The 12,168-nt window shown below is 35.1% G+C and overlaps 1 protein-coding gene across 3 annotated transcripts in view; it reads right to left on the bottom strand.

Annotated features, from left to right (window-relative positions):
* Positions 1 to 12,168, bottom strand: part of SGCZ (sarcoglycan zeta) — a gene marked incomplete at both ends in the record, with an annotated part of 909,187 nt that overhangs the window by 562,632 nt on the left and 334,387 nt on the right. The gene's annotated exons all lie outside the window — the stretch shown is intronic.

Raw genomic sequence — 12,168 nt, 5'->3', positions numbered from 1 at the left:
AATGCCTCCTCAACAACTGCCTGAAAACATTTCTAGAATTACTTATTTTTCATATCAATTAAACATTTTATTGACTTTTTTTCCTTATCACCAGGTATCTGCAATCTTCCCTACAAACATCTTGTCTTTTCCATTTTTAATCATATTTAGTTTTTGGCAACTGAAGCTTGTATAATTATGTTGGACCCAGGATCCAATGTAGAAAAATTATAAAGTCCAAAAATTTTTTCTTTGGCTTATCTCCCACCTCTAGTGTTTCATAGAGTAAAAGCATTTCTATCAATGTCTTTTCTGGATACCTGGGGTACTATTCCCAGATTCTCTTTGCTAAACTCTACTGAGGGGTTAGCTCCTAGAAACATGTTTATACTTCTATGGGGCTTTTGCTTTCCTGATAATGGGAACCAGAATGGAAATCTGATAATAGAAGACAAGATATGCACTGCTCATGAAGGTAGCCACATTCACCATCAAAAAGCCATCTCTGCCTTCTGAGCATACATAGAAAGTGTCTTCCAATAATAACCTGATTGTTCATTAATTAAATCAGCATTCATGTTCGAAGGAAGTAAAATGAAAGCATGCATATGTAAATCTGTGCTATTTGCAGTTTAAATAGTTTTGCCCATGGATTTCTAACTTCTGCATGTAACCTCATTTCCTCTTTATAGTATAAAACTTTCAGAGAATGGAAAGAGGAAGTAACAATAAAAGTGCTCCTGTGAGTAACAATTAGTTGCTTTATGAGAAAGCGAGGCTTCTAAACACAGGTCAAACATTGTCCTTTGCATCTCACCTGAAGCACGCCGGCCACTCCAGTCCACCAAATGCAGTTCCCCTGGGACCTACGCTGGATGGACACACAAGGTCTCATGAGGTAAAAGGCTAGGACACTTGCTCTTTCTGACCAGGCAGTGCTGTGGCTGATTAATATCCACCCAAAGCCACAATCACCTTCTGATCTGAGGAGCAGGTGACGTGGAGATTCTGAAGTGTCTTGATAAATTATGCAGGCATATCAAACAATACACACAGCAGGTTAAAAAAAAAGTCAGTCCCTAGAGTGGTTTGCTTTGTCCTTTTATAAACTGAATCTAGATAGCTCATCATCAATCACTGACAGCCCTTAGCATGACAATACTGGGAAATTAGTACTACATCGGTACCAAATAATGAAATGTTTGGGAAAGGAGAGAGGAAGGGAGGAATATAAACAAGGTTATTTTAACAGCCTTTGAAATTTTACTTTCTCCATTCTTTCACTGAATAAGAAGACCAATTTATTCACAATATACGTCTTTCCTACACACCATTTTGTCCTAAGCCTTCCTTCCTCCTTGCCAATACAAATTATACCCATCTTTCAAGCATTTTTCAAGGCCTATATTAAAGGTCAAATGTTATCTGCTCCACAGTCATCCATTTTGTAACAACGCCAATTTTCCTGTGATTCCTCTGACAGTTATACATATGCTGTCAGAACTTCTAATAATCTCTTCCAGTTCAGTCACAAAGTATAACTGAAATACATCATTGTTCTTTTGCTTTTTTTGTGTTTACCTCATTTCCTTAACTATTCAGTAATTCTTAGGCACAAAGACTTTCACCTTGCATACACTGGGCTTTTAACAAAGAGTTAGTGCTTTAAAAATTATAGGAAAAATGATTCACCATACCACTTGGTTCAAAATTCACAAAACAGAATGTTAATTTGCACTACATGAGTTAATACATGGGAATTAAAAATATATATATACATATAAAACTTATAGTTTATTAGACTCCACATTGTTCTATAAAGAACTCAAAGCAGTAAGAAAACTTACAAATGTACACATTTATTTTAACAATATATACTAAGAATAAATTACCAAGTTAAACTAAGTCACTTCTAAAACCAATATATGAAATGCAAAAATCCCTACATTTGTTCTCATCATAGGAAACCAGTTGTTTTTGCTGTTGTCAACAGTCTTTCTAAATATTATGATTATGATAAATGTACAATATCTATATCTATCTATCTACCTATCTATATGTTTCTATGTTACCCAGGAGAAAGGGCAAGGATTAACTGGTTCTTCTGACTATATAAATATTTTTGTGGATCTTCTCAGAAATATCAGCAGGACATTTGTCTGAACATTTTATTATTTCTTTAACAAGAAGGTATGGGGAGAGTAGGTCAACTGACATCAGAGTCCTAGCTGGGTACAATAAGCCCTTCAAAGTGTGCCCCTCTCGGGTCTCCCCCACCCCAGCCATCAAATGCCCATGACCACTATTCACAAGATAAGACCCGGCAGAGTCATCAAGGACTGAGCAGTCCTACTCTGTGGCCTTTCCTGGGACGTCCTGACCTTCCCTGTATTTGGCTAGCTCACTCTTCCTCCAGGATCCAGCTTCGATGCGAATTCCTAAGAGTCTCTATTCTTATTTTCCCTGCTTTGGGAATCAAAATTCTGTACTTAGTGCTCTCACTACACCTGGCCCCATCCTGGTTTACGCTTGGTATTCTCATGCAAACTCAATACCCATTTTACTTTCAACAGTGTCCAGGTTGAATGACAGATGATAGTCATGAGGTTCAATTTAAAACCAGCCTTGACTGGAAGGTCAACTCCTGGCCTCTCAACTCGAGGTACCTCTGCCAGGTACCTAGTGGCTTTTATCAATACTGACTAACTGAAGCCAACTCTGAAAACTTATCAAAAATTCTGAAAGGAAACATACGGTCAGATTGTGGTTGTATTATTGCAAAGGCCCACAGAGGCAGGAGCTTTAGGAAATCTTCCCAGGAATGTTCCCCTTTTGGTTTTCATGAGCTTGAAAGCAGAAACATAATAGCGCCCAGTAACACAACAGTAATGTCAAATTCCAAAGGCAGCCTTGTGATACTTTTGCCAGCATATAATTCACTTAATAGAATTCTAAGGCTTTCGTTTCTCATGATCCTCACTGTTGGTGATTTGAGATTAGGGCCACAAAAGGAACAGACCCAACTTTTCTTAAGGGCCTACCTGAATTTTGCAAGACATTTTCCAGTGATAAACAAGTTTATAACATAGTCACTGACAATTCACTTCCTCTTTGCAGTACATAATTTCTCCAGAATTTTCTTTTTTAGTGGAAAAACCAGTTTTATTTCTATCAGCAGACCAGCCCTAATGGTAATACAAGGGTTAACAAATCAATTTAACCTTTATAAATTAATTTCTCCAGAATTTTTATTTGAAGTGTTTAAATCCATGACTAGTATTTTCTGAGTTAATTGAAATAAAGCATATCGTTAACTATTTAAGTTGAGGGCAGGGTTAAGGATGGTACCTGGAGTCAAGATATAAGTTCAATTCTTAACGCATGTCTTGTAATGTTTAAAACTTGGCTAAGAGATGATGTAAGACTGGTATGTTACGATTCAATTAGAACAAAAGGAAGAATCACCATACAGGCACATCAATAGTATACACTGCCATAAATCCCACATCAACCGCCAACAGTTCAGGTTTGAGGTGAAGAGATTCAAAGAAAAAGAAATGTAAATGGATAATAGTACAAAATATATTAAGTGCTATCTAGTTCCCAAACAACTGCAAATTATTATTCTTGAGCAACATTTTTCCAATATCAACTTGGTAAAGTTTTTTAAAAGATGGTAATATCTGCTGTTGATAAGAAGCTGGGCACCCTTGTAATCTACTGAGAATGTAACTGAATAGAGCTTTTCTAGAGAACAGTTTGACAACAGTAAAGCTCTCTCCAAAATAAAGACTAAAACTTTTAGTTCCACAGTTTCTGCTGGTTATTCCAATAGAAAATAATTAAAAAATTAAATCAGAGTCTCTGGGCATGAGGCCCAGGAAGCAGTGTTTCTTACCCACCTCCAGCCCCAGGTAATTCTGAAATAGCAAATATAGTCTTATTAACATTCGCTTAGAGTCAGAGAAGTAAAGAGAACAGGCGACATATACAAGAAGAGAAATTCTACCCTGATTAAGAAGATATTTCTCCAACTCTTAAATCCAGTTAAATTAATAGAATCAAGTGATGGACTCTTGTAATAGAGTATTTCCCAGTGGGAAGAGAAATCTCAATCGAAACAATGGGAAACAAGTAATTTAACTGCATGTAGGTAATGAATTATTTTAGATATTTAAAAATAGTCAAAAACATTTTTTATAATTAAGTTGTTTTAAAATCACAATACCTCTACCATTCTCTTTAGCATTATTACAGTATAAAATAGAAGGGATGGTTTAACAAATGGTTAGAAACACAAAACTTTTTGATAAATACAAAAAAAATCAAATTCTCCTCCTGCTCTAGTCTGTTTCCTGGTTTGTGGTGTTGCCAGTTGTCTTGTGGTCACAGGACCAGAGAGCATAAGGGTCTCTTCCCTCTCCTCCGCAATCCCTATCTAGTTGGTCTGCAAATTCTGCACTTCTCCTTTTCATACAGCATTTCAACCTGTTCCCTATCTTCCCTTTTTAATGCTGATACCACAGTTCAAGTCTGTTATTCTCTTTCAGATGGGCTTTTATGAAATTTTCTCTCTGTCCTCAATTACTTCCTATACTCTGTTGCAAGAACTCAAGTTTTGGTGAGGAAAACCATGATATAATCACAATACTCAGTTATTGAAAATGTTTAATGATACCTGCTACCTGTAAAGCAAAATACAGTATCTTCAGCATTGCATTCAAGGTCCTTTACCATCGGACTCAAGCTACACTATCATTCCTTTACCTTCCTCTCCTCATCCCACTGTCCCACCTCTATATCACTTCTGCCCCTTACTTCCAGTTAAACTGCTGTCAGAACATACCCCATGATTCATAAGGATCCTTTTTTCATGCATATCTTCTTTCTAGAAAGCTCTCTACCTCACCTCTTTGTGATGTCTACTATTAAACCCAAAGATTTCTCCTCTATAAGTTGATAATTTCTTCCCCTGCTAACAGAAAAGAAGCACAATAAACCCATGTGAATAACTCACTCTCTGCATTATTCTGGCAACAGAGCTGGATGAGGCTGCCTGAAAGAGGGTGGTGGCGGTGTGTCTGTTCTTTGACTGCAGGTACAGGCATCACTCATCTCTGTGTACTCCTTGACCTAAACCAGAGCCTAGCATGATGTTCAGAGAATCTCTGTGCACTTGGATCATGTAAGGGATCAGGCAGGAGATCTACAAAAAGACAATACTTAATCCAAAAAGTTAGAAACAGGATCATCTTCTAAAAGGAGCTATGAGGCTTGGAACCTTCTTCTCTACTATTTTACATGCACTTAGGGAGCTAGCTAATTAAAGAAACCCTCTGGTGAATTTCCTATAATGAGAAGAATTCTTTGGCAAAGCAAATAACCAACCCTTAATTTATAAAGTACTTATGGAGTTAGGTGCTTACAGTATCACCAAATTTAGGGACCCCTTGTCATTAATCTGCCTCTGTAAACACATAACTCAGAAGGAATCCCTAAGATTCTGGAGAAAATTGGGTTGTAGATGATTTAAGCTGTTAATTTTGATATTCTACAGAAGAATGTTAATAAGACTGTATTTGCTTTCTTATTTAAGCCTTAAAGCATAGCATAGACAAAAGAATCTCCGCAAGTAGCATTCTAATATTAACTTCCTTTTGATTCAGGCAAAAAAGCAATAAGTTTTCTATGATTAAAAGAAAGAATCTATTGTGTTATTTATATAGCTTTGATTTGGAGCAAAATTTTGGTACTTTGTTCTCAGTCTAAGGAACGATAATTTTTAAAGTCTACTGTGAAGTTTATTGTTGTTCTTCTTCTTCTTTTTAAAATAATTCTCCTCCCAAGGGCAGAGGAATTGAATTCTTCCTATGGATTAAGAGTTAAAGCTCTGGTTTTACTTTGAGTATTTTATCAACAACATTCAAAAGCTTTGAAAACAAACGTGGTTATTAATGCTGGTACTATGAATGTAAAAAAGAAAAGGAACACACTCATCAATCCTTGTTTATTGAGCCCTATTTTTCAAAAATTGTAAGCTCCAGAATTTCCATACATGACAAATTTCTGGGGGTGGCAATATGCCTAGGGCAGGATGAATCAGAGCAAGCACTAGGATATCGCCTCCAAATTGCAGTTTCTCTGTAAGCACACTGGTTTTTGTTTTGTTTTGTTGCACCTAGGATACACATGTATATGGGTGGTTTTGGTAAAAGTATTTGAAATTCTAGAGAAGCTAAAATTTCCATAAACCATTTCTTGGTTTCAATCTTATTTCCCAATTTCTAGGCCAATCCCTACCACAAATGCAATTTATTTGATATTCTCCCACCCTTCCTCCCTCCTTTCTTTCTTTCCTTCTTTCTTGGAAAAACAGAGATATGTTTCTAAAATTTGTGCATGCATTCCATGTTAAGACAATCAAGTTGAAATGCCTTAGAAAGTTAGTAACCACGTGGTGAAAATCTCTGCCGGAAACCCTATGTGACCTGGAAAACGCCCCACATCTGAGTTTCTGCCTCCCTCCTTAGCATCCTCTCTATATTGTAGACATTCTCGGCTAATGTCACTTTTAAGAATCTGTCAAACTGTTTCATACTCCCATGCCTTTGCCTTTGCCATTTTCATTGCCTGGAAATCATACATTCACTGAATATTTTTACTGAAATCTACTCTCTGCAGAGAATGGTGCTAGGTCCTGGGAATACAGCAGTGAAAACGATATGATATTCACAGTTGCTGCCCACACATGACTCAGCATCCTTCTTCCCTGGCAAACTCTGCTTGCATGTTGCACCTTTTGTGCTTCTTTCTCCGGGACTTGTTCCCTGACCGTCCAGTCAAGACTTATCAATCCTTCTTTTGAGACACTGGTACAGCTTTAATAGTCCTATTATAGTCCTGACCAACATGCTTTTAATATGGTTATTTCCCATAATTTCTGATTCCCTTATGAAACAGTGAATTTGCTGTATCTCTTTCATTTTTGTATTGTTAGCACAGTGCTTAGCACTGAATGAATTAATTAATTGATAGAATGAATAAACTGCATAACTGATTTTTCTGGGGAGAGTAAATTGAATTTCAATCTGAATATTGTTTTAACATGTACTAATCTAAGCCTTTGCAAAGCACATATTGATCTGAAAGAGACAATTAGCACAGAATTTTAAAATGTGAAGTTACAGAAGCTACAATGAATGTAATCTCTTACATGAGTATGACATGCTCTTATAATAAATCTCAAAATTCCTCAATTTTGTTACCTGAAATAGAAGAGTTATGATGCTCTTCTACTATTCTCCAAAGTAGTCACAATTATTACGTGGTTCTGTCTGTATATGAGGGTATTTTATTACAAAGGTGGTTATTATTAATATTAGAGTGGTTGAACTCTTCAGAAGAAATATGCTATTAATTGGAAATTCACAATGGTAATAGAATCAGCATCTTTTATGAAAGCTGAAAAGTTGGGTTTGGAGAAAGAAGACTCCTAATTCTCTATGAACAGAATGCAGTTTAGAAATTTGTAGGCAGCTCTTTCAACCACACAATGTATATATACATTAGATTTCAATGGAACCTAAAGGCACCATACACACTGCTAGGTTGGAGTCATCAGCTAATTTTTTCCGTCCTTCTTGGAAATTTTTTTTAAATATCAGAGTCGGATACTTTATTGAATTAATTGTAAATTCCTTGAATATCACTATATTACTTATTCATCTTTTTATCTACCGCACTTCCTAGCACACTGACTTGACCACAGTAGATTCTCAGTAAATAGAAGTCAGTTTTATTTGGGTTACCTACTCCTACTAAAAGAAACTTGGGCAGATTTCACTGATTTGGGGACTTAGAAATAAAACAGGGATGAATGTTTAATACATTTTTTGCAAATATTTGCCAGATTTGGAAGTATGTGTGGTTCCAAAGAGCCATGTAGATCCATGCCATAAGTTAGATGAAGTTAGATTTTGGGTAAATTTAATGGAAATTGTTTTCATAACAGCAGTTACCTAATAATAGAATGGATTTCTTGTAAGGTAAGCTGTTTCCCACTGGTGGACATTGTGAAAAAGAATGCCTGGAGGCAACAGAGGACTATCTTTGGCTAGATACTGTGAGACAATAACTGTTCTTTAAGTGCTATAAAGAGAAAAGGGCATAGATGGGTACAGTCATCCCTTGGTATCTGCAAGGTATTGGTTCTAGGACCTACAAGAATACCAAAATTGTCAGATGTTCAAGTCACTTATATAAAATGGTATGGTATTTGCATATAACCTACACACATCCTCAGACCTTAGATTCAGTATTATGAGTAATGCAGAGTCATCATTTTTAGATTACTCATAATACCTAATATAATGTAAATGCTATATAAATAGTTGTAAATACAATGTAAATGCTATGTAAATAACTGTAGGCATGCAGCATATTCAATCTTGCTTTTTGGAAATTTCCAGATTAAAAAAAAAATAGTTTTGATCTGGGCTTGGTTGAATCCACAAACATGGAACCCAAATATATGCAAGGCCGACTATATATTCAGTTCATGTGTCGGTTTATTCTGTTATCTTTATAAAGTGATACCATATATTTTTATAGTCTATAATACATGTCCTCAATATTATTGAGTTGTAGATTGCCTCTGGACAACTTCTGGGACTCTAGAGTCCTGTGAACTTCAGGACTGGTCATAAACTACCCTACAAGTGATCGCAAGGTAGGGTGGCTGGAGTCCTGAAAAAATTCCTCAAGTTGGAATATGCAGATGTTCATTACATAAGATCAAGAGTAGTCATTACTGAATTACACATTTTCAGAGTTAAAACACTTAGATAAGTTCATGGACCTAACTCACTGATGGAACAGAATTTCTTCAATCAACCAAGATTTGACTACAGTTCCTACAAGGATAAAGATGAGAAGAGGTTAATTTTCATTAGAATTTCATGAGGAACCCCAGCTCCTTCAGCTGATGCTGGTCAACCAATATTCAGATACTATTTAAGGAACATCATTTTACTTTTAAAAACCCTTGGCCACATGCATACCTAATTAGGAAAAGCAACCTCTAAAAATGGAAATTAAATTTCAGAAGGGTGCTTCTATAATATTATTTGTCCACTATCATTCTCTTACGCTGCTTGGAAGCAGTAGGAATTTATAACTTCTGGAAAGAAAGGTATGAAATTAAGACATTTGTCCTTACTTGTACCATAGTCATAAGATTTAGCAATATTATAGGGCAAAAATAATTATAAAAAATGCTGAAAGCAAAGGAAAATTGTGATTGATCTTTGGAATTCTGAAGAAAAAGATTAAAGTGTAGTAAGTGTCAGAAACATACTTTTCAACTGAAAATACTATTCAGCAATTTGAGAAGTTCTAACTTCATTTTCTTTCAGTGACAAAGAAAAATGTTTTCAGTAATGGGACTTTTTAGTTTTCCCTGGAAATAATTCATGTATTTCAATATCTTTGAAAAGAAAATGGTCTTCTTACAGTCAACCTGACAATTGTGCTATATTGTTTAATTAAACATAATAATTTACCTTGGACTGCTTAAAAGTTAATTGTCCAGAGCTAATGTGATTGGGTCGTAATTGTTACCTGACATCTTCTACAAGCACAATTTTGTAGATCATTTTTTATTACAATTTTATGAAGGAAATTTGTTTCCAAATATAAATTCTGTGGGTGGGGTTGATTTTTTTTAACTCATCAACTGATGTTTAACTAATCAACAAAAACTATTGGTTTAAATTTGACTGAATTTGATTAAAATAGGGAAAATATATATTTATATTATAATATGCATTATATTTATATTATAATGTGTTTTAATATTATGTTATAGTATATATGCTTTACTTTGTTTCCCCTATGTGTCCTTGATATGCAGATTCTCTTCTATCTACTAATATCAAATCTAGACTGAACCTTAAGCTTTCTGTCTTAAACCTAACGACAGCTGGACATAGTGAATTCCAGAGCGTGTATCAGGTGATGTACTATCATCAGTGAATGCATATGGTCCTAAGTACTGTTCTCTGAAAGCCAAATAAAATTGTTATAAAAGAAAAGAAATGCATATCTATTATGTTAGAATTTTAAGATGGTTCCCAAGGTTTCCACTCCCTTGGGCACATTCATTTTCTCCCAGTTATCCAGTTAAAGGGTAATCTACATGCCTCCGTGAAACCATTTTTGGGTATAATTATGGTCCCAAATCAACTGATTTTAGAAAACGATATTATCCTGGCCTATTCAGAGGTGAGTTCACACTTAAAAGGGGCTTAGCTCTTCCTAAAGAGACTTAAAATGTAAGAGGGATTCAATGGGAGGAAGATTTTTCACTGATGGCTTTGGGGCAAGAACTGGGAGCAGTCCACAGCTAAAATCCAGAAAGATAACAGAGACCTCATTCCTACAATTGCAAGGAACTAAACTCTGACAACAACCTGAATGAGCTTGAAAGAGTACCCCAAGTAACACATAAGAATGCATCCTTTCAACACGCTGATTTTTTTCTTTGTCTGACTACAGAACTGTGAAGTAATAAATGGGTATTGCTTTCAGCTGCAAACCTTGTGGAAATTTTTTATACAGCAGTAGAAAACTAATAAATCTATGATGTAGCTAAATAGAGCATCACTATTTTAGATAAAGGAAATTTGTGTGGCTGTACTGAGAATCAAATCAGAATAAAGAATTCATTTGAAGATAATAATTGTCTCCTAACGTCTATAACAAACTTCTTCATTAACTCACCATTCAACTGGGGTCAGTGCGAATAAAATACAAACAGCATATATTAGAGTGGCTAGCAATAAAATCTCTTGCAAGGCACTTTACCCCTTTGGACTGCAGTTGTTTTTAACTGCAAAATAAGAAGCTAGAACCTGATTATTTCTGAGATTTCTTCCAGGTTAAGAAATGTATGATTTAACTAAATAGTAGTAAAGTGAAGAAGCTATGATATGGTGGAAAGAATACAGTACTAGAGAAAAGGAGAAAAAGACTTGGGTTAAATTCTATGTCGTAAACAAGGAGCATTGATCTTAAATAAACTGTTTCATTTCTGGACTGTGATTCACTTGGTTGAAAATGGGGATAAAACCACCATGACTCAAAACCCTTTGTGAAAAGAGTTATTCTGGGTAACTTACTTCCAGGATGGCAGTGAGGAACTTTGTGAACTCACTCACTCTCTAAAACAATGAAAATATGGCCAAACCAACTTCCATGAACCATTTCAGAATCCTGGTAATTAACAAAGCCTCAGAACAAATGAAAAATCATCTATTCAAGAGAAACTGCTGAATCTCTATAAGAGAGAAGGTCTGTGACATTTTCACTTGGGACTATTCCTATTCTTTCCTCCCACCTCCTTGGTGTGGTAGCCAAAATCTGGAAGCAGACAGTAAAGATATCTGACCATCTTTGGAACTCTGTTAAAAGCACCATCCCCAGAACACACTTAATACTTTGTCCAAACATTTAGATCTCTGTGAAATACACAAATATGTAGAAATCAAACAACACACTTCTACATAACCAGTGCATCAAAGAAAAAAATCACATGAGAAAATACTTTGAGATAAATGAAAACAACAACACATTAGGCCAAAGCTTATGCGATACAGGTAAAGCCATGCACAGAAGAAAATTTATAGCTCTAAATGCCCACATTGAGAAAGAAGAGCTCAAATCAATCTCACCTTCCACCTCAAGAAAAAAGAGCAGCAAACTTTATCAAACTTTATATATTTTGTTCTTTTTAAACTTCAAAAAAGAACAGCAAACTTCTCCTTTATCAAGGAGAAGGCAGGAACTGTAAAGATTAGATTAGAAATAAGTGAAATCCAGAATAGAAAAACAATAGAGAATATCAAAAAAAACAAAAGTCGGCTCTTTGAAAAAATCAAAAACTTTCTATACATTAGCAATGAATAATCTGAAAATAAAATTTATAAAACACTCTTAAATAATAAAAATAATAAAATTTCTAATAATTTTTTAAAGTACAAGACATATACTAAATATATAAAACAATTGAAAGAAATTAAAGATGCTATAAATAAACAGACATACCAGGTTCATGGGACAGAAGACTTAACATTGTTAAGATGGCAATACTTCACAAATTGAGGTACAGAGTCAACACAATCATTTTCAATA

This window comes from Leucopleurus acutus, assembly GCF_964270905.1.
Source record: "Leucopleurus acutus genome assembly, chromosome: 21".
Lineage (NCBI taxonomy): Eukaryota > Metazoa > Chordata > Mammalia > Artiodactyla > Delphinidae > Leucopleurus > Leucopleurus acutus.
Note: the sequence above shows the minus strand (reverse complement) of the source record. Positions and strands in the feature narration are given on the sequence as shown.